The following is a 27,378-nucleotide window of genomic DNA, read 5'->3' as shown; positions in this document are numbered from 1 at the left end:
ACAAGGGTGGAGTCGGGGAGCATCGTGGATGACATCATCCTTCTCCCTTTCTTTGCCAATACCACACCATCACCATATTGTCAAGATCATTCTCTCTGAGTGCTGACTGCCTCCCAGGCTCAGCGCCATGTGCGTTACAAACACGCTTCCCACTAGTCCCTGTTTTATTCTCATCATTAATAACCCTCTGAAAGCAGGCACTATTGTTATCACTGTCTTACAGGATGGAAGCTGGGGCTGGTAAGGGGTGGGCGTGATCCAAGGACACCCTCCATCACCACACTATTGGGCAGCCAGCCACAGTGACCTCAGCCCTTCTGCGTCCCTCCCGCTTGCATCACTGTCTGCTTTTCTAAATGATGTGAGATGCAGGGTTGACCCATCTGAGCAGCCACAAGATCTAGGAGGGCCTTGAGAGGCTGAGGCAGGCCATTCAGAACCATATTCCCCTTCCAGACCCAACTGGGACAGGGTGTGGTTCATCTACAGTTACTTCACAGTATGTGTATGTCAGAGAGCTTGTCCCAGCCTCATGTCTGCAAATCTGGAATCTGACATCTCAGAGAGAAGACTTACTGAGGATGGCGGTCAGCTGACAGAAGTGTTTGCCTAGCATGCACAAAGCCTTCTGTTTAACCCCCGACACTACATAAAATCAGGTGTGGTAATGTATTTCGTACCCAGCATTCCAGAAGTGAAGGCAGGAAGATCACAAGTTCAAGGCTATCCTTGGCTATCTAAACAGCAAGATTAAAGCTAGCCTGGGATTCCTGAGAACTTCTCTCAAAAACAAACAAACAAACAAACCCAAAAGGGTAGAGACTTCTGTAAAAACACACTGCCTGGCCAGCAATAGGCAGGTCAGAATTCTGCCTACTACCAAGCTAACTCCAGAAAAAGAGTATTCTGAGGGTGCCGGGCAGAGATCTCCTCACTCACCAAATTGATGGTAAGCCCCAGAATCTTTCAGAAAACATGGTTCCTGAAACCCCAGGAGTGAGGCCTCTGACCCACGATCAGCCCCCACAGTCAGATGGCTAGTGGAAAATCCTGCTCTGTCTCTTCTGACTTAGATACTGCATAACTATTCAGGAATGGACCTGGGATGCAGCAGACCGGAAACCCAGCCACGGGAGCAGCAGGTACAGAGATGAGAAGAGCGGGTCCAGGGAGTGACTTTTACCCAGATCGATGTAAGTAAGGATCCTTCATGCCAGCTGTGTGAATTTTGGAGCAAAATCTGATCGCTCAAGCCTCAGTCTTCTCTTCTACACAACTGGAATAAGAGCTGTTATCTGGTAGTGTTGCCAAGCAGTCACGGAGGAAAACAATGATGATGTTCAGTAGGGTCACAAGGTATGAGTCGAGAAGAAGCTCTGGGCGGCAGTTGCTCTTTTATTTCATTTGGAGTGGACAGAGATGGTGGGTTCCAGGTGGTGGGACAAAGTAGTTCCAGTCCCCACTGGGCAGGACTGAGTCTTCTATGGCCCTGGAGTCCAGCACAAAGCGAGAAAGTTTCCTATCTCTGAAGCCAAGGAAGGGGTAGTCGTAACTCTAACAGGTGAGAGGAGCAGGGGGGAATCAGAGTCCCTAAGGTCACCGGGAACATCAATGACAAACCTATAAAAGGACCAGCAGTTTTATCTTCAGCCAAGCAAAGCAGAAAGAATCCTTCCCCAAATCTCCTGGGGTGAGAGGACTTTGTCTACCAACTGCTGTCCCTGCCTCACCTCCACTTGCCCAAACACCAGCTCAGGCAGGCGAGGCTGGCAATGCCCCATGACCTCCAGCTGCCTGTGCGAAGAGGAAACTGGGCTCAGGACAGGTGCAGCTACTCCAGGATGCTACCGGAGCCACACTGGCTGAGCCGGGCCTATATACCGCTGACTCAGACATTAAGAGATAGAGACACCAGCTCAGGGGAGTAAGTTCACCTGGGAAATTCTGGCAGGGCAGACACGTGGTAATGGTTGGCTGCACCTGGACAGCCTTCACTCTCAATCAGTGGGAGGCCTCTGAGGGCCCAGAGAAGCCGCAGGCTGAATTTGTACATCTCAAAGCTGGGTCTCAACAGATCCCAACTCAGCACATTCCTGGACCATCCCCAGTACACAGCAACACACATCTGTCAACACCACACAAGCTTGTCCCAGCCTTCATCTTTGCATATACTCGGATCTCTGTCTGCCCTTACCTGGCCTCTAATTCTTGCTAACCTATGTTCTCTCAGCAGGGTTCCCTGTTTCCTAAGGCTTTAAGCCATAGGCTGCCACCAACTTTCATGTCCTCAGCCTGGTCCCTCTTTCCCTCTGTCAAGGATATGCTAAAGGTCACTGTGTCTCTTACCTGCATCAGATGGAAGTCTCTAGAAAATAGAACTGGCCTCTGACTTAAAGCAACTGTCTCAAATGCAATATTTACAAAGGATCTACAACTTCCTCCCACCCTTTCCCTCTTCCTCCCCCAAAGACTGAATTCCTACTAAGTACCAGGCTGGAGGGAGCCAGTAACAGCTTGTATGAAATATGAATTGTTTGACACGTGCAGGGTCATGACAAGGACCAGCTCCTCAGTCCCATGAAATAGCAAATCCTTGAATGTGAATATTGATCTTGTGTACAGAAAATGTTCACCATAGCTTTCTGCCCTCCACCAAGATGCTCTAGCCTGAAGGCTGCTGTCCTGCAGACTGCTCCTATCAAGATCAGCTAGACCTGCCTCCTGCCGCAGCTCCGAATCATAAACCCTGCCTCCTTGTTTATCTGTTATATAATAAGTCCACCCTCTTGGTTATCTGTTTGTAATAACCCTCCTTTCTTGTTTATCTGTATGCAATAACTCTGTCTCCTAGCATATTTGTATCAATAACCCTACCTTCCTGTTCAGGTGTATATAACAAACTGAGTCCAGGGTGCAATGGCTTCTCCATTTGAGAGCCCAGATTACTCAACCCCAGTGTTTCTGCATCCATGTGTCTGTCTTGTCTTCATTTTCCTTGCCACCCCTAGTAGGCAGTCCAGGGCCCAAGTCATACAGGGACTCAGCACCGGGCAACTCACTGTTCTGGGTTCAGGAGGTGGAACAGTGACCAACACAAAGTTCCTGCTATGCAATCACCATTCTTCTCAGGGAAGGGGCAGAGAGGCCGCAGAGAATATGAAAATCCCGATGAGTCCGGGTGGTAACAGATGTTAGAAAGGACTAGCTCATGGAGGGAGCTGAGGGCTGTGGGGAGGGAGCCGAGGGCTGTTACCTATGCTCTCAGGCTGCCAAGAGATGCAGGAGGGATGTTATAGGAAGGACGCGCTGGTCCTTGGATGTGCCAGACTGGCTCTCCTACCCACAGGCACACTTCCTGGCTCTCCAGGAATTTGATTCAGCAACAGTTCTGAGCAGTCAGTTGTGAACCAGTCACAATAGATGCCATTATGGAGGGCCTTGGGAGCTCCATGGGTGGAGATGACCTTCACATTACAGAAGCCTCCGTCTGTCCATCTGGGCCCCGACTAGTCTCCACCGAAGGAAGGTCCAACGTCACACAGCCCACGCAGCCCATCCACGGCCCTGCCAGGATTTGACTCCTGGGTCCCACTGTCGCCCTACCCCTTATCTTCCCAAGGCTTGGAGTGACTTGTAAACAGCCTGGTGATGGGAAGAGTCAGATTATGTCTGACAGTAAGGTGTTGGTCCCAGCCAGGACTGCAGAGTGGGGGTCCCCCAGCTCCTCTCCATCTCTGTGGCCTCTCTACCACTCCCTGGCAACTGTGCCCTATGCCAAGCTGGCCTATGAACCAGGGCAGCTTTGCTCTGAACTTGGCCATAGGTAAAGTCAACTATGTACCCAGATCTCAATCAACCTGGCTGGATGCCAGTCCCAAGGCCAGGGCTGGGCCGAGGGCAAGGTTGTTTGCCAATCTGGGCTTTAGATGAGGGTGGAGTCAAGGGTAGGGTGCCTGGATTCATGCTAACACAGGATGACTCTGCAATATCTCCAGTCCCTTCTCCCAGGAGGCCAGCTGCTGTTCTTGTTCTTGGAAGATAGGCAAGGGACATTTGCTAAGACCCTACTATGCACCAGACCTCTTCTTAGGGATTTTCTGGTCTCCTCTACCATGCAAAGTGTAAGGAGTTTTCAGGTGGGTGACTGAGTTGTTAGGGTTGTCACAGTAGATCTGTCACCCCTGTGTATAAGAAGGCTCAAACCATACAAATGTGTTAAATGTGTTAGCTTACAGTTCTGGGGCTTAGGAGTCCAAGGTCAAGGAGTTAGCAGACTTACTTTTTTTTTTTTTTTTTTTTAAAGACAGTGTTTCTCTCTGTTGTCCTGGTTGTCCTGGAACTCACTCTGTAGACCAGGTTGGCCTTAAACTCAGAGATCCACTTGCCTCTGCCTCCCAAGTGCTGGGATTAAGTGCATGTGTCACCACAGTTAATGGGCTTGGCTTTTGAGTTCTTACTCTATGGCTAGTGGGTGGCCATCTTTACAGTTACGTGGCTTCCAACATGTGGGTCCACATGCAAATCTCCTTTTCCTACGAAGATACCAGTCATATGTGATCAGGGTCTAGCCTTCTGACTTCATTGTCACTTGGACCTCTCCTCAGATATTCATATTCTAAGGTATTCTAGGATTTTAAGAGAGAATGGGGGTGGAGAGCACAATTCTAACTATAGTAATGAGTGACAGAACCAGCCTTTGAACATGGGTCATTTAGATCACTCTTTTGTCCACTTTCTTTCCCTGGAACCCAAACACTGCCTGCTGGTCTGCATGTGTATGTCAATCCCATATAAGAGCTTTACCCTGACTTCATTTAAACACTGCACCAATGTGGTCCTTGCAGGACACCAAAGCACGCCGAACGAACGGAAGTCAGCGCTACAACAGGATGTGAATCTGACCTTTCCCCTCTACCACCCTGCATCTCCTCGTGTGGTAGTAATTCATTTCAGCAGCAGCATGGTGGTGTGGTACCATGGCTAAATATTTGCTAGCACTCCAGGCTAGGGCAGATAGATGCCCATCAGGCATGAACTATTAAATTGCTGGGATGCTCAGACAGAATCCGGGCCCATGGTAAGAGAAGGGTCCACTTTCCAGACAGCGTAGATGTCTGTGGATATTTTGCAGCTTGCATGCCCATGTTTGAACAGCAGTCCTTTTCTCTCCTTAATCCCTAGACAGTCCTTGAGTAGTGAAGACCATTGTCAAAAACCAGACTTCAGGGGAAATTCAAATGCTGCTGGGAACTTCTGTCCTCTAAGGAGCGTGACAACAGGAGTTTCCTGTCTTTGAAAAGTAAGCGCCATCTAAGGAGCATTAGAGTGAGGATGCAGGGCTAAAAAGAACCTGAGAACCAGACCCCCCTACCCTGGACATTCAGAGAGACCCAGGCCCATGGAGTGAGCTGTTCTTTAGATTATGTAGGCAGCTAGCCCTGACCAAGGAAGGATCTCCACCCCATCCCCACCCCAGACCCCAGGTTTTTGGCTACATCAGACCAGGTGCTCTGGCCAGGGCAGAATGTCCACTGCCAGAGGGGAAATATTCCTCTTGTGAAATTGCTCCCAGGATGCTGATTCTGATGAAATTCTTTCACTATCCGGCAGGATTCTGACTATGACACACAAGTCACAGTGTCCCTGCCCTGCCCTTTCACCCTCTCCTCTCTCCTCTCCACATTAGCTGATTGCCTCAAGCAAGCTTCAAGCGACTACTGTTTCAACAGACTCACACTTGGCTTGTGTCCCAGGAGATAAACAAAAAATACCAGCACAGGTCACCTACCATGTCTGGGGTGCCCCAACCTGGAAGTGCACTGAACCAGGCTGGTGGCTGTCCCTCCGGGGTTAGACCAGCTGCCTGTGCTGTTGGCTGAAGGGCCTGATGTACCCCATTCATCAGTGAGAAGGCACACGGAACATAGTTAGGTCTCTCTCTGGAACCCCGCTTTTAAGAGAAGCAGTTAAAGGCAGAGACTCTGGTGTGGAAGGCTGGATTCAAGTGTCAGCTTCCCGCTTCCGAAAGAAGGGAATGATAACAACAGGGTTCTCCTTGTGGGCCAGTGAGGACTAAGATCAGAACTATGTCATGTCTGCTGGGAGCTCCAGCTAAGTCGCCACTTGTACCTTATCTCTCAGGGCCCCCATCCGTAGGTGACGGTAGCATAAAATTAACTTCATGGGTCACTTCTGCTTCCTGCTGAATAATATCTTCCTTCCCCAAACTTCCATTTGTAAAACAGAGGCACGAGTGCCATCTCCCAGGGTCACCAAATGGCCTCGGCTGTTGCCTTGGCATGGACTCTGGAAAGCACTCCTGACATTCTCCCAACAAGCAGCAATAGTGATCATGGAGGCAGGTGTAGACAAGGACCCTTCCTCCTTTCCTGAGCAGCAGTTCCTCTCCTGGAGCTCTAAAGGAGGATTTAGTCAGTGTCGGGAAGCACCCACCTTGGCCACTAGCAGCTCACTAACCAACCCTGGCAGCTCCCTGCCTGCAGTGGACTGAAGCATCCCTCTTGTCAAATTGATCCTGGCATGCTGATTCTGATGAAATTCTCTCTCTACCCAGCAGGATCCTGACTGTGGACTACAGGATGCTTGGGCACACATACAGATGCAACAGTGCCCTTCTCCTGCCCTCTGACCCCCTCCTCTCTTCTTCTCCACTAGTGTTCCTTCCCCCGCCCCAAGCTACCTCTTTTCTTCATGCCCCCCAGCCCCCACTTTTAAGAACAGAACTTGCTTGTGCTCCCAGTTCCTGGGTCTTTAACTGGAGACACGAGATTTCGAGCCCCAGGGCTCAAGGGAGAGGGCATTGTGCACATTGGAAACAGAGTGAGGCAGAGAGAGTGGAAGGCACCATAGCATCCAAATGCCACTCAGCAGGAGAGGTCACTGTGTGGGGCTGGAAGTGGGCACTCATGTAGAGGGACATATAGTAGACAGGCAGCAGGGACCTTTGCTGGTGATCCTCAGGAGTATGAAGGGCTAGAGACTTGATGACATGCTGGGAGGACTCTGGTAGGTGTTCACCTGGGATGCAGGACCCACTCAGAGGGCCCAGCACAGCCCAACACAGGGATGACCAACCCTTGAGCCGCTCAGCAGAGACAAGACACGTGTGTGAACCTGGAGGCTATCGAAGGGTTCTCAAGTCCATCTGCCCAAGGTGTAAATCTGGGTTTTGTGCTCACAAGTTGCGAAACCTTATGTCTCATTCTGCTTCAGCTTCCCACCTACGAAGTCAGCCAGCGCACTCACTGAACCTGCCTTGCTGTGAGCACCTAGAGTCAACCCCAGCAACTGTGACTCTTTGTGCAATGCCTGGCTCAAAGCAGATGCTTGGGAATTGCTAGTCTCTTGTCTCCTGCTCACTTCCTTTTGATCTCAGCTCTGGAAGCAACTGGCAGGCCGGGCTACCCCTGCTAATCAACAGGGTTTGCTAAACCTTGCCTCTAAGAATTCATAGAGGAGCTGCCGTGTGTCAATTTTCATGATGGTGCCAGGGAGTCCCTTACCTTGCAAGGTAATAATTGTCTTTATTTTACAGAAAGTTTTCAATCAGCTCCCCTGACCCGGTGATGCCAGCTCTGCCAGGTGCCTGTTAAAGAGCAAGGCCTCCCCTCTTCTACTCCCTACCATACTTGGTGGACCGGCAGTCTCCTGCTCTGGCCATGTGCCAGAACATGAGGCAGAGGAGAGACATAAGGAATAATGTAGAGCAACAGAAAGAACAGGGGCCTCAGAGGCTAGGGTTCAGGTCCTAGCACTTGTGAGCTGAGTGACCATGGGGTTTACGAAGGAGCCTAAATAGGAAAGTAGATTCTCCCTGGACCTCTGCCACAGCATGGTCTATGAACGTGGACTCCTGCCCCTGTGAGCCTCAGTATCCCCATCTGTAAAAATCCAGGTTTCTGATGCAATTTGTCCTGCTTTGTTGAGAACCCCTCTTGAAGTATCCTTGGCCTTGGCCCAGGCCTCACCATGCACACCCAGGCTCTATCTTCCAGGGCCCCAGAAAAGTAGGCCCCAACATCAATGCCAGTCAGCCGTTTGATTACAAAGGGAATCGGGTCAGACATCACCCCATCTCGGCATGGAGGGAACCCAGGATGTGTAATCAATCAGACTCGGGAGTCCCAATTGCTCCCAAATGACCACCAGATCAACAAAGCAGTGCTTCTTATAAAGCAGTTCATAAAACAACCCTGAAAGTCAGAGAAATCTCAACTGGGACTGACATATTCTCTGGCCCCATATGTCTACTTTCTGAGTATCCAATCACTATGCTTCCATGATCATGGTGCCCATGCTCACTCTGGTTAGAGCAATCCATGTTCCAGCCATGTAATTATCGTCTGCTCTAGATCCCAGGGTAGTTCTGTTTGTTTGCTGTTCTCCTTTGGTTTATTAAGTCTTGTTATATAACTCAGGTAAGCCAACCAAGATCCTCAGGGCTGGGCTCCCAGAATGTTGTATTATGGGAGTGTGACATCATGTCTGGTTGACACAGTAGTTCTGTGAATGGTTTTAACAATCCTGGAGTCTAAAGTCTATCCCTCTACGAATATTCACTGTGTCCATACTTCATGCAAAGTCCTGAGCTCTGCGCTGGGGACACGGCAACAAACACAGCAGAGCACAAACTCAGACCTGGCAGGGCTGAGGCAAGCAAGCAAGCAAGCAAACCCTGAGCCACTATAACAAAGCATAGAGACAACCAAATGGGAGACACAAAGCTGGCTCTCATAACTGGCCAGAACCCACACTCATTGAGGTAGAAAGGACCACCCAAAGTGCTGTCAGCCAAATCATGCCAGGGTGGAGTGGATCTGGGCAGCAGTCTTGTTAAAGGACAGCAGATGCAGAGGCTGGTGGGGGTTGGGAGGAGTGCCTTGGCCTAAGGGGTTTTGTGTATAACAGATTTCGAGGAATGATGGGACAGGAGAGGACGGCAAGGCTGCTTTCCTCTGCTCACACAGGAAGGGCCAGCATGACATCCTCAATAGCCTGGAAGAACCAGAGGTGAGAAGGCTAAAAAGAAGAATGCCATTCACTTAACTGAGCTGGGAGGCTAAGAAGGAATTCCTTTCCTTATGTCTTGTTTTGTTTTAATGTGGGAAAGACTAAGACAGCACTTTCCATATTTCCCATTACAGTGGTTGATGGGATGTGAAATCAACTCACAGTTGTAACCACCTCTGCTATTTCTCTTTTTTCCTTTAGTTTAGTTTTTATGTGCATTGATGTTTTGCTTGCATATATATCTGCATGAGATCATCAGGTCCCCTGGAACTGAAGTTACAGACAGTTGTGAGCTGCCAGGTGGGTGCTAGGAATTAGAACCCAGGTCTCCTGGAAGAAAAGCTAGTGCTCTTAACTGCTTCAGTTCCAGCCCCTACACCACTGATATTCCTAACAAAACAGGGCAGAAAAGAAGCCATCAGAGTGTATTATAGGTGGGAAGAATGAACACTTGGACACTGTCAAACTTTCCTTTCAAGTATGGTGTGTGTGTGTGTGTGTGTGTGTGTGTGTGTGTATGTCCAGTTGTGGTACTATGTGTTTCTTACTGTGAACTATCATTTAAAAATCTGGAAAAAAAATCTCTTGATAAACCCATTTTCTCTTACACTGACTCTGCTGTGCATGAAGAGCAACCTTGTGAGATGGTACCATTTCAGAGTTCTGTTTGTACTGGGACAGAAAGTAATAAGCTTAATGTAATGCTTTCTTTTCTTAAGCTGTGCAATAAGGGTACACAGCCCTTTGCACTCAAACCTCTGATAACAGAGTTATCACCCTGAATAAGATAACAGGGGCCCCAGGCTTCACTGGCAATCTGGGATACCTAATTTAATCAGACTTCTGGACCGAAGCGTAAATGCATATCTTTCCACACACAGGTGATCTAGAGGGGCCAATGAAACAACCGGTCAGAAGGACTTCGGTGGCTAGAAAGCTCCCTGCCAGTATCTTACTCCCAGATGTTAGTGTCAGAGTCAGAGGTGGCAAAGCCAGGAATCACAAGTCCATGTTGAAGACTCTGTGCCTTCATCATACCACAGAAGGAGATGGTCAGGTTCTCAGCAAGAGGACAGGACGGGGTGGATAGGAAGGGGTGGGTTACTAGAAAGAACTGCTAGCTAGGCTCAAAGGAGAGAATGAGTGGTAGAGCTCAGATGAGTGAGTGCCCACATGCATGTGGAGGGAGACAGGTAAGGCATTGCCAGGCCTCGGGGAGGTGACCAACAGACTAACTGGAGGTAGGTGAGACTCCCCAGGGCTCCCCGCTTCTCTCAGGCCCAACCTCACTATAGTCCCTCATTCCCTGTACCTCAGGCACAACCACCCACATTGAAACACTGCTTGCTCCACCTTTTCCCTTGCAGCCGTTCCCCCTCTTTGGTTGTCTTGTTCCTTTGCTAAGCGCCCCTGCCCTCTTCTCTGGTCTGAGAGGATTCCTTTTCCCCTGCCCCACGACAATGTCCCTGACTGCCCTGGATTACAGTGTGCTCAGTCTCTATTGCTGGCAGACAGTCTCATCGGGCTCTGTGATCTGCCTTCGTTAGTGAGGCCAACTTCACAGTGAACTCCCTGACCAGCCTGGATCAGACAAGTGTCAGAGGCTCACCTAGGAAACATATGGGAAGGGTGGAGAGGTGGACAGAGAATAAAGACAGCAGGACAGAGGAAGAGGCGAGGGTGGGAGTGGGGTGCTGTACTGAATCCTCGGGGCTTCCAGCTCCTATGTCTGAGCCACAGTGGTAGGAGCGTTACATGTTGTCTGAAGTGTAGGTGACTCAGCTCCTGGATGCAGGAATCAGAGGGACATGGAAGGGGAGAGGAAGGGAGGGTTTGAGAGGGGGAGGGAAAAGAAGGGAAGGGCCTCAGGTATGTATCTAGACCGCTGGAAAGGGACCAGTTGTGAGAGCTATTTGGAAAACAGCCTCTGACCTCCAGCCACCAGCAGACTGGGGAAGACATAGGTTGGAATTTTAACAGATTACACCTGCTGTTTTACAAGAACCCTGTGACCTGTCCAGAGAGCAGGCAAGGTGCTCTCCACAGCAGTGGCATTACTTCCAAAGCCCCCAAGCCACCTTTGGGCCTTCCAAACCCTCTATGCCTAGACTGTTTTCCTGGGCTCTAGTGATTTCTGGGAGAAATTAGGTTCCTCCCTCAGTTTCCCTATCCATGGTAAAATGCACATAATACATTTTGTTGTTGTTTTTTGAGACAGGGTTTCTCTGTGTAGCCCTGGCTGTCCTGGAACTCACTCTTAGACCAGGCTGGCCTTGAACTCAAAGATCCGCCTGTCTCTGCCTCCCAAGTGCTGGGATTAAAGGCGTGCGTCATCACTGCCCAGCCACATAATGGATTTTATTTTGGGGTTTTGTTTGTTGAGATAGGGTCTTACTATGTATCTCCAACTTACAGAGATTCACCTGCCTCTGCCTCCTGAGTGCTGGGATTAAAGGTGAGCATCTTAGAGCCCAGCTTTAACCCTTCCTAAAGGTTGGCTTCCGGAATAGGCTGATGTTGTGCAGCACTTACCATGTCCCATCTGTACCTTTTCATCTTGTCAAGCTCAAACTACACCCTTGGGGTGAGGTTTGTCCCAAGAGCTCAGACCAGCTGAACCCAGCTTTGTGTTTGAGTCTGTCTGTCTGTCATTTATTTCTTCCTTCCTTCCCTGCCTCCTTCGGGTCTGTCCCTTGAGCCGTGGAGGACTCCACAGTCATCTGTGTATAGTTCAAGTCTATTTGCATAACCCTGGTGCAGCCGCCCCACGTGTTTGGTTGCTACTTGCTTGAAAGATCTTTTCCCCATTCTTTCACTGTAGATCTATTTGTGTCTTTGAACCTGAAGCTAATCTCTCCTGGGAAACACATATCAGTGGTCCCTAATGGTTTCCTTTGTAGCTCCTATACCTGACACATAATCGTTGCTTTGACTTAATCATTTTTAACTTGACATTAGCACAACATAATGTGAAATCAATATGCAATCAGCAGAAACTGTGTTTTGAGCTGTTCCCCAGCAAATGATAATGTGGTCTGAGGCTCTGCAATGCTGGGCAGCTCCAGTCAGTCAGTCACAAGCACAACCAACCAGCCTCCTCCAATAGGTTAGGATACTAAGTTAGGATGCCGCCAGGATTTGATGGGTTAAGTTCTAATAAGCGGTTTGCAGCTTAAAGTGGGTTTATTGTTTCATAACCCAATCATAAATCAAGAAGCAGCTGTAGTTGGATCGTGTGTTTTAAACATTTGCCATGGTGGTTCATATCTGTAATTCTAGCACTGGAGAGGCTGAGGCAGAGGGGTTGCAAGTTCCAAGCCAGTCTCAGCTACAGTTGAGATAATTAACGAATGAATACCTAAGTAAATAAATGAAGTTGGGCATAGTGGTTCACATGGGAGGCAGGAGCAGGCAGTTCAAGGCCAGCTTGGTCTACCGAGTGAGCTCCGAGACAATCAGGGTATAAATAAAAATGCTGCCCTGAAAAATAATAAATAAGTAAGTAAAGTAGCTACTGAGTCTCCCTTGTCCAGAGCTTTCTTTTCCACAATTTTAACTTCCCAAAGTCAATGAAGGTATGGAAAATTCCAGAAATAACTCAAAAGATTTAAATTGTTCTGAGTAGCAAGATGAAATTTCACTCTCTCTATTTTGTTCCACTCTATCCTGCCCAGGACTCAAATATCCCCTATATCCAGATTCCCCATTCTGTAATACAATCTTTATTCCTTATATAACCCATCATATCCATTATATAACATAATCCTTGTATAATGCCTGCCTGTGTCAGAGACAGAGAGACAGACAGACAGACAGACAGACAGACAGACAGAATACTGACTTATTACCATAGTACATTGATATAAGGGCCACACAGCCTCATTTTGTTAACTGTTTCTGTTAATCTCTTTGTTTTGTGTTTTGTTTTTCGAGACAGGGTTTCTCTGTGGAGCCCTGGCTATCCTGGAACTCACTATGTAGACAAGGCTGGCCTTGAACTCACAGAGATTCACCTGCCTCTGCCTCCCCAGTGCCAAGATTAAAGGCATGTGCTACCACTGCCTGGTTATTCTGTTGCTCTCTCATTGTGTCTAACATAAATTAAGCTTTTCCATCAGTACTTATGACTAGGAAAACCATAGCATGCACAAGGCTCACCACCATCTGCAGGGTTGAGGGTTTTTAAAGCATGTCCCCCAGAGAGAAGGGTGATTTCTGATGTAGAGGGCTCTACTCTAGCATTTGGTCATATGTTTTACATGTGCCCTGTAGTTCTGTCTCCTATTTCCTGCAGTTTATTTTCTTCTATGTCTGGCTGATTTTTTTGGCAGTAAAATATTTAAATCCCTCCCTCATTTACTTTCATTTCTATTCTGGAGCTATCTTCGTTATGAGCTATGGGATTATGTTTAACATCTTAGAGGTATAATGCTCTAATTTGAATTTATAGCAGCTTAGCTTCACACACACACACACACACACACACACACACACACACACATTGTCCCTTAACAGTCCTTTCTTGTCCCTTTCAGTTGTTGAAATCATAAAATTACACATTTACTCACTGTGTACCTTAAAAACTAAACAAATCACACAGAAAACAAGAGGTAAGTTGACAAGCCACCTTACAGCAACACTAGCGTTCATCACCACCTGTGCGTTTATCTTGATTACGGTCTTCTACCTGCAGCTGGAGCTGCTGTCCGCACCCCTTTCTTTCACGCTAGGCAAGACCCGTCAATGTTTCTTGCAGGACAGGATGGAAATGTCTTAATTCATCCTCAGTTTTGAAATTTTGTGAGACACAGATTTTTGGTTGACGGATTTTCCTCTTAGCATTCTGATTGGCGCTGCCTACTGCTTCTGGCCTCCTGATTGGCTCTGTCTACTGCTTCTGGCCTCCTGATTGGCTCTGTCTACTGCTTGCAGCCTCCAAAGTTTCTGAGCTCCTGTTGTAGTTCCTACTGTGAACCCCTTGAGGTTGGTTAGGTCTGTAGGCTGCTTTTGTCAAGATTTCCAAGATTCTAAATCTGGCTTTTGATAATTTACTTTTTTTTTTTTTTTTTTTTTTTTTTTTTGGTTTTTCGAGACAGGGTTTCTCTGTGTAGCCCTGGCTGTCCTAGAACTCACTTTGTAGACCAGGCTGGCCTTGAACTCAGAAATCCAGCTGTCTCTGCCTCCCAAGGGCTGGGATTAAAGGTGTGCACCACCACTGGCAATAATTTATTTTTAATATCTCCTCCTTGAGCCTCCTTTGAGTTTGCTGGAATTACAGATGTTTATCTACATGCTTTTCATCGAATTTGCAAAGTAACTGAACAGTGCTCTTCCAAATATTCTCTCTTCCCATGTCTTTTCTCCGATTTCATGATACATCTGGGTGATGGCTCTGTCTACACTTCTCTAATGGTTTGATGTTGTTCCTTACATGTAATTATTTCCATCATCTTGACTTCCGCGTTGCTACATCTTTCACTTCCTGCATCCCCAGAGTGGTTTCCACTTCAGTTATTGTACTTTTCAGCTCTAAGTTCCCTTTGAGGTTTTTACATCTTTTCTTGGTTATTTCCAATTAGCTCATGCATCGTTTTCTTAACTTTCCCTTGCTTATTGTAAAGCAAATATTCTATTTTAGAATACCTCTGCTGTCAGGTCTTGCACAGTTTCCACTTAATATTTGTTTTTCTTTCTTTTTCCTTTCCTTTCCTTTTCTTTTTTTTTATAGTATAGAACAGAGTTTATTCAGGGCATTGGGAGGGGAGTTAAGGGGGTAGTAGAGGCAGAGAAAGGCAGAAAGAGGGAGAGAGAGAGATTAAGTAGAGGCTGGCCATGGCCATGAGCACGCCCAGAGAGGGGTGGGAGGGAAGGGAAGAGGAAGAGCAAGAGGGGAGCAAGAGGAAGAGCTTCCTTTCCTTTCCTTTCCTTTCCTTTCCTTTCCTTTCCTTTCCTTTCCTTTCCTTTCCTTTCCTTTCCTTTCCTTCCCTTCCCTTCCCTTCCCTTCCCTTCCCTTCCCTTCCCTTCCCTTTCCTTCCCTTCCTCCTTTCCTTTCCTTTCCTTTCCTTTCCTTTCCTTTCCTTTCCTTTCCTTTCCTTTCCTTTCCTTTCCTTTCCTTTCCTTTCCTTTCTTTCTTTCTTTCTTTCTTTCTTTCTTTCTTTCTTTCTTTCTTTCTTTCTTTCTCTCTCTTTCTTTCTCTCTTTCTTTCTTTCTTTCTTTCTTTCTTTCTCTCTTTTTCTTTCTTTCTTTCTTTCTCTTTCTTTCTTTCTTTCTCTCTCTCTCTTTCTCTTTCTTTCTTTCTTTCTTTCTTTCTTTCTTTCTTTCTTTCTTTCTTTCTTTCTCTCTCTCTTTTGGTAGGATCTCTCTACATAGCCCTGGCTGTCCTGTAACTCATCATGAAGACCAGGCCTCCAACTTACAGATCCATCTATCTATCTACCTCTACCTCTGCATCCTGGGTGCTAGGATTCAATGCATATACCACGTCTGTTTACTTACTTATTAGTACCATTAGTATTAGTATTACTGTGCATGTGCTGACATATGGGTTTGTATACATGCCATGATACATGTGACCACTCTGTGCCATCAGTTTCCCCCACTTTTCTGTGAGTTACAGGGATTGCAGGTTTCCAGTCTTACATTTTACCTAGCCCCCCTTTTTTCTTCAAATAGGGCATGCTTTGATGTTTGGTAACCTTGTAGTATTTAGTTGAAAACTTGACATTTTAAATTAGTAATTCAGTAGGTCTTGAAATGACATTCTCCCCTGCAGCATTTGGGGTGGGTAGTTGGTTGCGTGTTCTCTTTGCTGACAGCTGTCCTGCTGGACAGGGTGGCACATGCCTGTAGTCCCAGCTCTGAAATGCAGAGGCAGTGGAATGCAAGTGCCCAGCCATTCTGTGTTACAGAGTCCCAGGGCACCCTCAGCTGTATAGCAAGACTTTGTCTCAATAAACAAATCAAAACCAAACAAAGTTGTTACAAGGATCAGCCTGAGGTGTGTGCCTTCCCTGACTTTATAGTGCACTCTAAATTCACTGTTCCTTTAGAATAAGTGATTTTTTTTTTTTTTTTTTTTTTTTGGTTTTTCGAGACAGGGTTTCTCTGTATAGTCCTGGCTGTCCTCTGTCCTGGAACTCACTTTGTAGACCAGGCTGGCCTTGAACTCAGAAATCCGCCTGCCTCTGCCTCCCAAGTACTGGAATTAAAGGCGTGCGCCACCATGCCCGGCATAAGTGATCTTTAATGTGTGGCTTCCAAGGGGACAAAAGGAAAAAAAACAAAGAAAAGGAAAGATACCAGTTAAGTCCTCTGGTAGCTGCTTCGGTTGAGGCAGAGTCTTGCACTATTTGGGGAGACTCACCAACAAAGGATCCCAGTGTCTTTGTGTTTCTACCTCAGAAGTGACAGAGTCAAAAGTCAGGGCTGAGCCTGTACTAAGAACTACATCCTTTTTGAGCTATGTATAGTTCACACTTGCACAGCTGCCTACCCCAAGACTGGGTTATAGGTCTCTGCTGCTTGGGTTAGCAGTTACAGTGGACTGAAATCCAACAGTTCATGAACTAAGCCTTCCCCTGGAAGGCCTCAGCATCCAACAGATTCCAGATTTCTACAACAGCCACAGCAGACAGAACCCACCAACGCAGTTCTTGTGACACTTGGGAGAGAGAGAGAGAGAGAGAGAGAGAGAGAGAGTCCTGATGCTTCTTCTTCTGCCATCTTCCCAGAAACCTCTTTCCTGTCCAGTTTGACGAGCATTTTCCGAGGACCGCCAAATGATTTAATAAGCCACAGAGAAATAGTCAATATTCATCACGTGCTTGCCGTATTCCAGGCCCTGAACTGCACATTCAACATGAATTAATTCCTTAATCCTTACCACAACTTCTCAAGTAGGAGCCATTATTTCTTCATGTTACAGGAAAGAAATCTAAGGCAGGGAGGGACTAATAAGGGAACTTGTCCACTCTGAGGCTGAGATTCAAACCTGGGAAGTTTGACTCCAGAGTCCATACCTTATCCTTGTGTTCACATAGAGGTGACCTTGCCATCCCCTGGCAGCAGAGGAAGGGCTCTCCATGGTAGAAGATTACAGATGCAGTGCTGTGTTTTATAAAAAGATAAGGTGAGAAGGAATATGTGCAGTGTGGATGTGCAGTCAGGTGTGGGGGAAGAGGGTGGCTCTTCAGGCCCATGCTGGGGCATCCCTTCCCCCGAGGGACCAGACACACTATTACAGTATAGTATGGAATAGAGTTTATTCAGGGCATGGGAAGGGGAGTTGAGGGAGGAGAGAGAGACACAGAGAGAGAGAGAGAGAGACAAAGTGAGAGAGAGAGACAGAGAGAGAGAGAGAGAGAGAGAGAGAGAGAGAGAGAGAGAGAGGAGGAGAGGAAGAGGAGGAGGAGGAGGAGGAAGAGAGGCCAGCCATGAGCACATGGAGAGAGAGGGGGAAGGGGAATGGGAAGTGGGGGGAGCAGGAGCAAGAGGGAGAGGAGGGGGCAAGCAGCCCCTTTTATAATGCGTCCAGCACACCTGGCTGTTGCCAGATAACTGTGGGGAGGAGCCTAGACAAAATGCTAACGCACAGGGGGCATTTATCTGAAAGAGGTTTGCCTAAGGCGGTAAGAGATGAACTGGGCAAAGGGCTCTTCTGTAGAAAGGATCCCTGGAACTGTCAAACTGTGGGAAGCTGTACCAGCCAGAGCACAGAGCAAGTCGCAGGCAGGGCTGAAAAGCAGGCTGTGCTAAAGGAGTGCTTCCCACTTCGGGGAAGAGAAACAGTGAGGAATGGAAATGTCTTTGCGAAGGAGGTGGCAGCTTTGGAAGACAGCAAGGACTGCAGCTGGCAGCTTGGGCTGAGAAAGCCTTCTAGACAGGGGAAGGCATGGAGGTGGGGAAGTGGGAGAGAAATATTTAGGGACACATTTGCTTTGGCAGGAGGGGAGGAGTGTTCATCACACAGAGACTGCTGAGATGTCAGCATAGCCCACAGTGGATTCTGCAGTAGGATGACTGGAGTCTTCACTGCGCCAACCTGAGGCTTCAGTGGTGTGACCACTGGTAAGCAATGAGAGTCTCAGTTTCCACATCTGTAAAGTGGAGGAGTTTATTGAATGCCTAGAAATGTCACCCCAGGGTTTACAGATGTGGATTATGTGGAAGGACTTTATTGACCCTATAGCATCTTTTCAAGTCCCTTAGTACCCAAGTCAGTCCTTAATATTGACATTGGAGTTACTAGAGGATCTTAAACACAAAACAAAACAAAATAAAACCCCCAAACCAAGATGGCCTAGAGGGTGGCTTGAGTGTCCTTGGGGTATCACATAGGCAGGATGACCAGGAGCAGTGGAGATAAAATAGTGATAATGGCTGTTTAACTATAAAACCCCCGCAGCAAATAACAAGGGGGTCCAACATTTCCAGGAGGCTTTCTGGAGGGAGGAGATACTGGACAGAGTAGAGGATCCCCAGGGCACGTGCCTTCACCTCCCTCCCACTTGTATGCCAGCAATTTAAGCTTGACATGTAGATGAAGAGTGATCAAAAGGGAGGGGGCTGTCAGTCATGTAGGCCATGGGTGCAGAAAGGGGTGAGGGGGGCTTGTCCTGTAGGCCATGGGTGCTTTTTGGGAAACTTAGCTTTTGCCATTGAAAGATTTTAAGCAGTCATGGTCATTTTGCAGTTTTGTGGTTTAGAAAGATCCTAGCAGGGACAACATTCAGAAGGTGGGGGTCCAGAAGGCAGTCTGTCAACGGTAGACACAGGGATGGGATTGGGAGGCAAGTAGAGCATCTGGAGATGCAGTAGATGCCAGGTCCCAAGGGCCTCCCTTGCTGGGTGAGGAGAATCAAGGGTGGCGGTGACAGGGAAAGCTCGGGGCTGATGGAGTCCCAGGATGGTGTAAGGGGATTTGTTTTCTTCAGTCCAGCCTGCTCAGGGTGGGTGATGGAAGCTGAATGAAAAGCTGAGCGCTCCTTACACTAACCCCACAGCTGGGGTGAGGGGGGTGGAAATCCGAAGGCCAGAGGGAGGGCGGTGTTTTGATTGCTTCAAAACAATCTCTCTACAGTATAGGAAGGGTGTTGTGCACTGCTTAAAGTTTGTCCCCGTGTAATTAAAATGCTGATTTCTCTACCCTCATGGCATTGTAATGCTTATGTCAAGAATTTCCCGTCACAAGTTCCTGTAAACAATGCTTACCATTTATTCTCTGCCTTGTTAATAAAAGCTGATCAGCCTAAGGCTGAGCAAAAAAAAAAAAAAAAAAAGAGAATAGGGCAGGACTTCCACTAGCCCTGGGAGGGGAGGGAGAGAGAGAAGGGTAGGGTAGATTCAGCAAGGAGGAAGGTGAGACAGGAGGGTAAGAGAAGGCATTCTGAGAAAACACACCTAAAGCAAAGAGCAAGACCAAATATGTCTAAAAGGCAAGTCTGTCGAGGATACCGAGGATACGGGAGGTATTAGGCTAGAGGGTTAGGATAGATCAATGACTTCCCAGGTTGTGTGCTGTAATGTTTGATTGAATAAACCTAGTAGTCTCAGCCCCATTCATTTCTGAGCTGCGGGGGTGGGCTAGAGAAAAACTAGACATTGGGTGCTATGTTGGGCACCAAGTGTACCAGTAATTTTAATATAAATATATGCAGTACATTAATATAGTAGCTGTATTTCTTTATCCTTGCTAGTTCTCCAATAATCCCACAGAGAGACCCAAGATTTATTTTCAACTTAAAGTGCAATAACTAGGCATTATCATTGTATTGAAGTCCTCTAAGCTAATCTGTCTCTCTCCCAGAGATAACTGCATCTTAGTGTTGGTCTTCAAAGGTGGTGTCCAAGGATGTCTCCTCTTGCCCTCCTCATAGCTGACTCTCTTCTTCCTCTCTCTCCCTCCTCCCTGGCTGGTGGGAGTCCTCCCTATCCCCTCTGTTGCCTACCTATTGGCTTTTCCAGCTTTTATTAACAAGGCACAGAATAAATGCTGAGCATTGTTTACACAAACTTGAGACAAGAGATTCTTAGAATAAACCTTACAATGCTGAGCCCAGATTGCAACAAGACATGAGGGCATGGAAATCAGAATTTAAACAATGTAAAGATAAAGTCTCACAATCGCATTAGGCCTATACTAGAGAGCAGAGAAGCCAGGCAGTGATGGTGCACACCTTTAATCCCAGCACTTGGGAGGCAGAGGCAGGTGGAGTTCTGAGTTCGAGGCCAGCCTGGTCTACAGAGTGAGTTCCAGGACAGCCAGGGATACACAGAGAAATCCTGTCTCAAAAAACTTAAAGAGAGAGAGAGAGAGAGAGAGAGAGAGAGAGAGAGAGAGAGAGAGAGCAGAGAGGACCGTCGAGTGCAGGCTAAGACTCGCCAGAGTCAGATAGTTTTCCTGTTGACCCTTTCCAAGGCCACAGGATTTCCACTCCCTGGGGCTGTAAAAGGTACCCCCTTACAATGGAGCAAACCAACGATCGACATGTTTCCTTGTTCACGCCATGCATCAACCTCTTTTACAGTGTCAGAAACTGAGTCTCAGAGGCTGGGGAACCTGTCTAAGCTCCTGCCAGTCTCTCCTCTGTCATATTCCAGAACTAGACCCAAAGCCTGTGAAAGGGTGACCCTTCCCATCATATACTGAACCTTCACAAGGGAGAGGAAAATATGGAGAGAAAGCCATGATCCAGACACCATAGAAAAGGAACAGGGCCCTAACAGGGGACTTCTAGAGCCTATCTATGCCTCCGGTTAGTGTCTCCTCAAAGGAGACTGTTGCACCCAAACCATGAGACTCAAAATTAACTCTGACCTGGTACCAAAGCTGCTGTTGTGTAAACCCAGCCTCTGCCCAAGATGGCACATCAGTTACCCAGGACCTCCCTCCTTTACATGACAGGAGCTACAAGGTGGGTCATCCTAATGAACGGGGGCAGTGCCAGAGCATAACCCCCACTTCCACAGCCACCCAGCAGGTGGTTCCGTCAGTCACGGCCCTGGCCTACTAAGCCACTGCACAGTGCTTCTCTAGCCTACTGTTCCCTACTCTGGATGCTTTCACAAACCTGCCAATCATCCCGGCCCCCATTTGATAGGCTTTTCTGGTTGTTATAGAGAACAGTGGTTCCCAGCCTGTGGGCAGCAACACTGATTGTGTAAATCATATTTACATTATGATTCACAACAGTAGCAAAATCACAGTTAGGAAGTAGCAATGAGAATACTGTTATGGCTGGGGGTCACCACAGCATGAGGACCTGTGTTGAAGGGTCCCAGCGTAAGGAAGGTTGAGGAGCTGTTACAGAACTGTTACACTTGAAGGCATATCTAGACTTCTTCCTACCCAAGCACACTTCTGCCGCTGACATGAGAGGAATTCAGCTTCCTCTGAGAATTTTTTCTTTCTATTTGCCACCATGCTACCAGATGGAATGCTGAGGGACCCAGTCTGTCCTGGGAACCTTCTCTTCCTGCCCCAGGACTCTCCACTGAGGCTCAGGGCTGGACCAACTCTCCATGTGGAGTCTAAAGGCCTCTCTCTTCTCACACTCATTCCCACAGAGGTGAGGGACTGGGCCTCTCCAACAGACCATTTGATGGAAAGGCCCTCCTCTTTTGGCGACTGCCTCTCTAGCCAGGGAAACTCTTTGATGAGATCAGAGGTCTGGAACAGCCTGTGAGAGAGGACTGTTTTCTTTCTCTTTGTTCAGGCCCTGTTCCTGGTGCAAACTGTCCAACAGCATCCACTGAGCTGTGCTCTTCACAGGGGATGCTCTCCCACATCCTGCAGTGAGGCCTCCCCTTCTCTCCTGGCCAGCCTTCCTGACTTGTTTGCATCCCTCTGAGAACATCCCTGCAGCAGTTACCAGATGGATAAGCCTCCCTTTCTGGATCTCGCCTAGTGTTCTTGCCTGTTAACTGTGGGACCCCACATCAAGGGAGTCTTTCAAAAATTATACCCTTATTTCAAAACAAAGTTTCATCTCCAATTCTTGACAGATGGTTTGATGGTTTGAAAGAAATCGACCCCCTCCCCCCCCAGAGGCTTTCACGTATTTGGATGTTTGGTCCCCAGTTGACAGAATTGCTTGCAATAGCCTTTTAGGTTCTAAAAGCCCATGTTATTGCCAGCTAACTAACTCTCTCTCTCTCTCTCTCCCCTCCCCATCATGATGATCATGGACGCTAACATTCTGAACTGTGAGCCCAGATTAAAAGTTTTGTTTATAAGTTGTCTCGGCCATGGTGTTTTGTCACAGCACTAGAAAAGCAATGAAGGCAGAAACATCACTAGCAGGTCCACTCTAAAGAGCTATGTGCCCCCCTTTATTTGAGAATAGTATCATGAGTTCCCTTACAATTTTCTTGGACCCTTTCCTCTAGAGGTGTGCCTCAGTATATTTAACTAGGGTCATCCACCTTTGTCCCCGCATGAGGCAGGCACCTTCTATCCCGTCACATTCACCACTGGGATGTATTATAAAGAGCGAGGTAAATATAATCCCCAGATCCTAAAACAAAAGAAAGACACCCTGCGTTCCTTTGTAATGTGGCTTGGCTGCATTGCACACTCGGAGACCTGCAAATGCGACCCTTATATGACATTTCACCACACACTCTTTTTCCTCAGCCTGTTCTGTCATAATGTTCTAGGTGGTTAGAGGTATCCTATATATATCCAAGCTTTCATGTTCCTTTCTCAAGATCTAAATCTGCAAAAAAAAAAAAAAAAGTCCTGTCACGTGTGTTTAGATAGATTGCCAGGGCCCTCAGAAGGCCAGGACATCCTGGATAGCCCTCCTTCAGTCCACCTCATCCTATCAACCACTCCCTCAGTCCCTTTTCCCAAAGGGGTTCAGCCATCCCCCCATAACCAGAGGGCTCGGATACCCTCGCCTCTTCACACACCCTTTCAAGAAAGAACTCTATAGACCTGACGTGTTCTGCTGCTGCTTCAGGAAGCCTATACCCCCTCCATGAGGTAGCCTGCACTGTCAAGGTCTGTGCCCCCTCCTCATACCTGACCTTGGCCAGATAGAAACAAAAGCGGGCTCATTGAGCCAAGACCTCTCTACTTGTATCAAAGCATTCCAGATCTTCTCCATTGGAGAGGCATCTCCTCTCCATCTCCTCCATCTCTTCTGACCGAAGTCGGCAGACTATATCACTCTTTGTACTATCTGCTGTTCACGTGAGGGAAAAGCCTGCACTTGGTCACTGGCTGAGTGATGGGCTAACATCTGAATCCTATGGGAGGCCCCTCCTGTGGAAGATGCACTTACCCCAAACAGACCTGGGAGGCACCTTAGGGCATGGATCCAGGTAGGGAGAGCCTTAGCTACGTGTTTACATCGATTAACCAGTAGTGATAAAGTCTGCTAATTATACCAAACTGCCCTGTCTCACTCCAGATGTCCTGAGGCTATGTCTAAGTCCTATCCTGGGACCCAGAGGGTCTACTTGGCATAAAGAAGCGATATTGGATTCAAGACTGTCTCTCTCTGAAAAGGGAGAGTTACCTCAATACCTAAAGTCCTGGAGATACTATGGCCAGGGTCTATTCTTGGACTCCGAGGGAGAAGGACTGGCATGACTAACAGATTGTCTGTATACAGACTCTTATTTTTTTTTCTCTCCCTATGGAAGAGCCTTGGGTGACCCTGGATGTGGCAGGACCTTGAATTAATTTCTTAACCAATATGGAAGCCACTTCTGAGTAATTTCCTTTTGGTTTTTGATCCTCCTTATTGAATTGGTGGGTGATTCTTGCAGAGTTAAGCTGCCCCACTTCCCCTCTAGAATGTTCCTTAAAAAATTTTATCTTTTATACACTCAGTATGCCTGAAATGCCTACTACACTCTAAGGGAGAGGCTCGACATTCCCATTAGCTCTTCCCGCCCCTCTTACCCAGGCACACCATTAGACCCTTCTATTTCCCCCAAATCCCTCTGTGGTCCGTTTCCAACTCCTTTCCTAGGGACCTGAAGTTCAAGGATGCCCCTACCTCGTATTTATAAGCATTTGGTCACCAGTGTATTCTGTCCCTGTATCTTCCCTTGTGATATGCCCTTACTGGTAGATGGAAGGCCTGGTACATGCACTGGTTAGTGCAAGACCTTAGAGTCATCAACAAGACTCTGGTCTCTATATGCTGTTGTACCAAGCCTTTACATTCTCTTGGGACAAATTTCCACAGGGAGTTCCTGCTTATCTCCTTCTTCTCAGCTAGCTTCCTTCTTATTACTATTTTTTAAAATAAGTGTCTTGCTTACGGTTTTATTGCTGTGAAGAGGCACCATGACCATGGCAACTCTTATAAAGGAAAACATTTAATTGGGGCTGGCTTACAGTTTCAAAGATTTAGTCCATTATTATCATGGCAGGAAACATGGCAGTGTGTAGGCAAACATGGAGAAGGAGTTCTACACTTTGATTGAATGGCAGTGAAAGGAGATTGTACCACACTGGGCATAACTTGAGCATAGGAGACCTTAAAGCCCACCTCCATGGTGACACAGTTCCTCCAACAAGGCCACACCTACTCCAACAAAGCCACACTCCCTACAGGCCAAGTACCCAAACATGTGAGTGTATGGGGCCATTCCTGTTCAAACCACCACAATGAGCCAGTGAGTTTAATAAAGGTTACTTATGGGGGAGGGGCAAGAATGAGAGGTTATTTATGGGAACATGATTAGTTACCTCCACTGGCCGTATAAAAAAGCCTTTCCCAAGCCGGGCGTGGTGGCGCACGCCTTTAATCCCAGCACTTGGGAGGCAGAGGCAGGTGAATTTCTGAGTCTGAGGCCAGCCTGGTTTACAGAGTGAGTTTCAGGACAGCCAGGGCTACACAGAGAAACCCTGTCTCAAAAAAACAAAAACAAAACAAAAACAAAAACAAAACAAAACCAAAGCCTTTCCCATTGAGACTAAAGACTACGGAGGGCCCAACAGTGCTTGAACATGTAATTTTTCACGTTGTTCTCCCTTTCTCTAAATGGACAGATAACAGCTCAGCTTTTGAAAGACCCACAACGTGAGGACTCCCCCACGTTCTGACTCAGGAGAGGCGACACCCCAAAATCACCAACGAGAAACGGTCTTGCTGCAAATTGCAAGAGGATTTTTATTCAAGAGCGCTCTTGGGCCCACGGTCATACACCACGCAGGGGTAGAGGACTGTGGCGCCCCAGTAGCTGAGTAAGGGGGTATTTAAAGGAAGGAACCACAACTCAAGGAGGTGGGAAGGGCGTTGTTGGAAAATACCGAAAATACCAGTTAAGAGTCACAAGAAAGTACAAAGTCACAAGTGCCAGGTTATCTCTCAAGACAGTTTCTAAGAGCCCCTAACAATCTAAGAGCCCCTAGCAATAGCACCTTTGCATAGTGGGTTCCAGCAATGGTCAGGGTGGGTCAGGGTGACTTTCTTTGAATGAACACTCTTTGAACCCAGGAAGCAGGTGGGTGGAGGAAGGAATGTCGCTATCTGTCTTATGATTAGCATACCTTGGAGCACTGAGTTTATTACTCTTTCACTTTCACTCAAACAAACAACAAAGTGAACAAGCGGAAAAAGAACAACCAAGGGATCAGTGAGGCCCTTCAAATAAAGTGTCTCTTGTATGCTATATACGCACAACCAGCAAGAAAGGCAGAGAGGGCAAAGAAGCTCCTTAGTAATTTAATACAAGAACCTTGACAGTCCTGGCTAACTCTTCTCTCAGTAGCATCCCTAAGGTCTCCTATCACTCTTGAACAGAGACGCCTCAAGCCCATTTCTGGTTCCATGTAGAGGCCGTTTCTTCAGATAGATCTTTCATTAGGCCCTGAAACTCATTATCTTGCCCAGTATGTTACATCTCAGAAACCAGCCATCAAGACCACTAATCATCATCAAGAACATTAAACCAGACTCTTTCCCCACCAATTGAATATGGCCAGTCAAAATTAACCTCGATGGAAGACCACAGAGCTGCTCTCTCTAAAGTCAGCCTCCTCTGGGAATTGAACACTGACCAATCAGAAAGAATCATTATCATTTGCATGGTGGGAACTACATGATGGGAACTCATGATGGGAATTCCATGATGGCTCATCCTAATCCAAGAGGATAGTGGCTGGTGAGATGACACGGTGAGTAAAAGAATTTCCCTTCAGTCCTCGTGACCTGAGTTCCATCCCTGGAACCCACACAGTGGAAGGGCTGGAGGTGAGACTAACACCTCACAAGCTGTCCTCTGACCTCTACAAATATAGGGACATCCTCCAAACCTGGAACAATGAAATAAATGTAATTTTATTTTTAAAAAATAGAAAGATGGTAGCTGCAGACAGGTATTTCTTTTTGACTCCCCATCTCCCTGAATTCTCCCAGTGTGTTCAATAAACCTATTCCCCTTCCCCTACTTTGGTCTAACTATTAATTCTTTCACCAACTCTACATCATTCCTCTTGTATTCCTACTCCATAGGAAGAGGAGTTCAGACTCTGCCCAGGAGGCTCCAAGAAAATTGGTAGTATAGCACTAAATTGTAAGGGTGACCCTGCCCACTTGGATACGATTTCAGACGAGGCCACAGTAAAAAGATTCCCCTAAAGACCTCCTATTCCCAAGGATGATGGATTTTTTTTTTCTTTCCCTCTTTTGGCTTTTTGAAACATTCTTTCTCCAGAGCTAGGCTTTCACACTGACAGTTATCCTGCCTCCCCCTCCTAGGAGACAGGGACCATTGTCCCCTCTCCTCATTAATAGCAGGGTTCAGCCCAGGTGAGTCCCCAGGGCCACATGGTGGAGGGAAGGGAAGGGTCTGAACAACCACTTTCTTCTGAGTGTGAACTTGACTTTGCTGACTGGGAACTTCCTTTTCCTCGGGCAGACACGCACAAGCCCAAGCAAAGATTTCTGTTTTTAAATAATAAGGAAGAAAGAAATGAAAAGACTGTGTGCAACAAGCCTGGGCCACGGCAGGGAAACATGGCTGGAGTTCCCCACCCAGGGGCCCTTTCCAAGGTGGCAAGTTCCTGGGAGGTCCAGAGACAATACCACACTTCCCTCTAACCCTTTACTTCCCTCTGGAGATAGGCACTGTCTGGGTATGTGGATAGAAGTACCTGCAGCAGGCAATTTCTCTCTTCACTCATGTATTTTTTTTCAAACACACACATGTCATATATCATATATATTTGCATATATATATATATATATATATATATATATGCAAATAATTTCGGCAGAAGAGGATGGAAGACTTAAGCCGCTACTACAGAGCAGTTTCCCTTCTTGGAAATCCAGCCAGAAGTTGACTTTCCCTCCAGGAAAAAAAATATGTCTGTTAAGTCTGTTG

General features: G+C 47.3%; 1 long non-coding RNA gene across 5 annotated transcripts in view; it reads left to right on the top strand.

Moving 5' to 3' along the window:
• Gm44507 overlaps positions 1-22,269 on the top strand; it is a 52,802-nt gene extending 30,533 nt beyond the window's left edge. For 3 of the 5 annotated variants that reach the window (XR_001778220.2, XR_001778222.2, XR_001778219.2), the window contains one exon: positions 1,074-3,047. This is a non-coding gene — a long non-coding RNA (predicted gene 44507). Of the gene's footprint in view, positions 1-1,073; positions 3,048-21,743 lie in introns of those variants that run through there. The other 2 variants (XR_001778221.1, XR_001778223.1) reach the window with 2 other exon arrangements.
• The last annotated feature ends 5,109 nt before the right edge of the window (positions 22,270-27,378 follow it).

This window comes from Mus musculus, chromosome 7, assembly GCF_000001635.26.
Source record: "Mus musculus strain C57BL/6J chromosome 7, GRCm38.p6 C57BL/6J".
In the NCBI taxonomy this organism is placed as follows: Eukaryota; Metazoa; Chordata; class Mammalia; order Rodentia; family Muridae; genus Mus; species Mus musculus.
The sequence above is the reverse complement of the archived record's forward strand: the minus strand, read 5'-3'. Positions and strand labels throughout refer to the sequence as shown.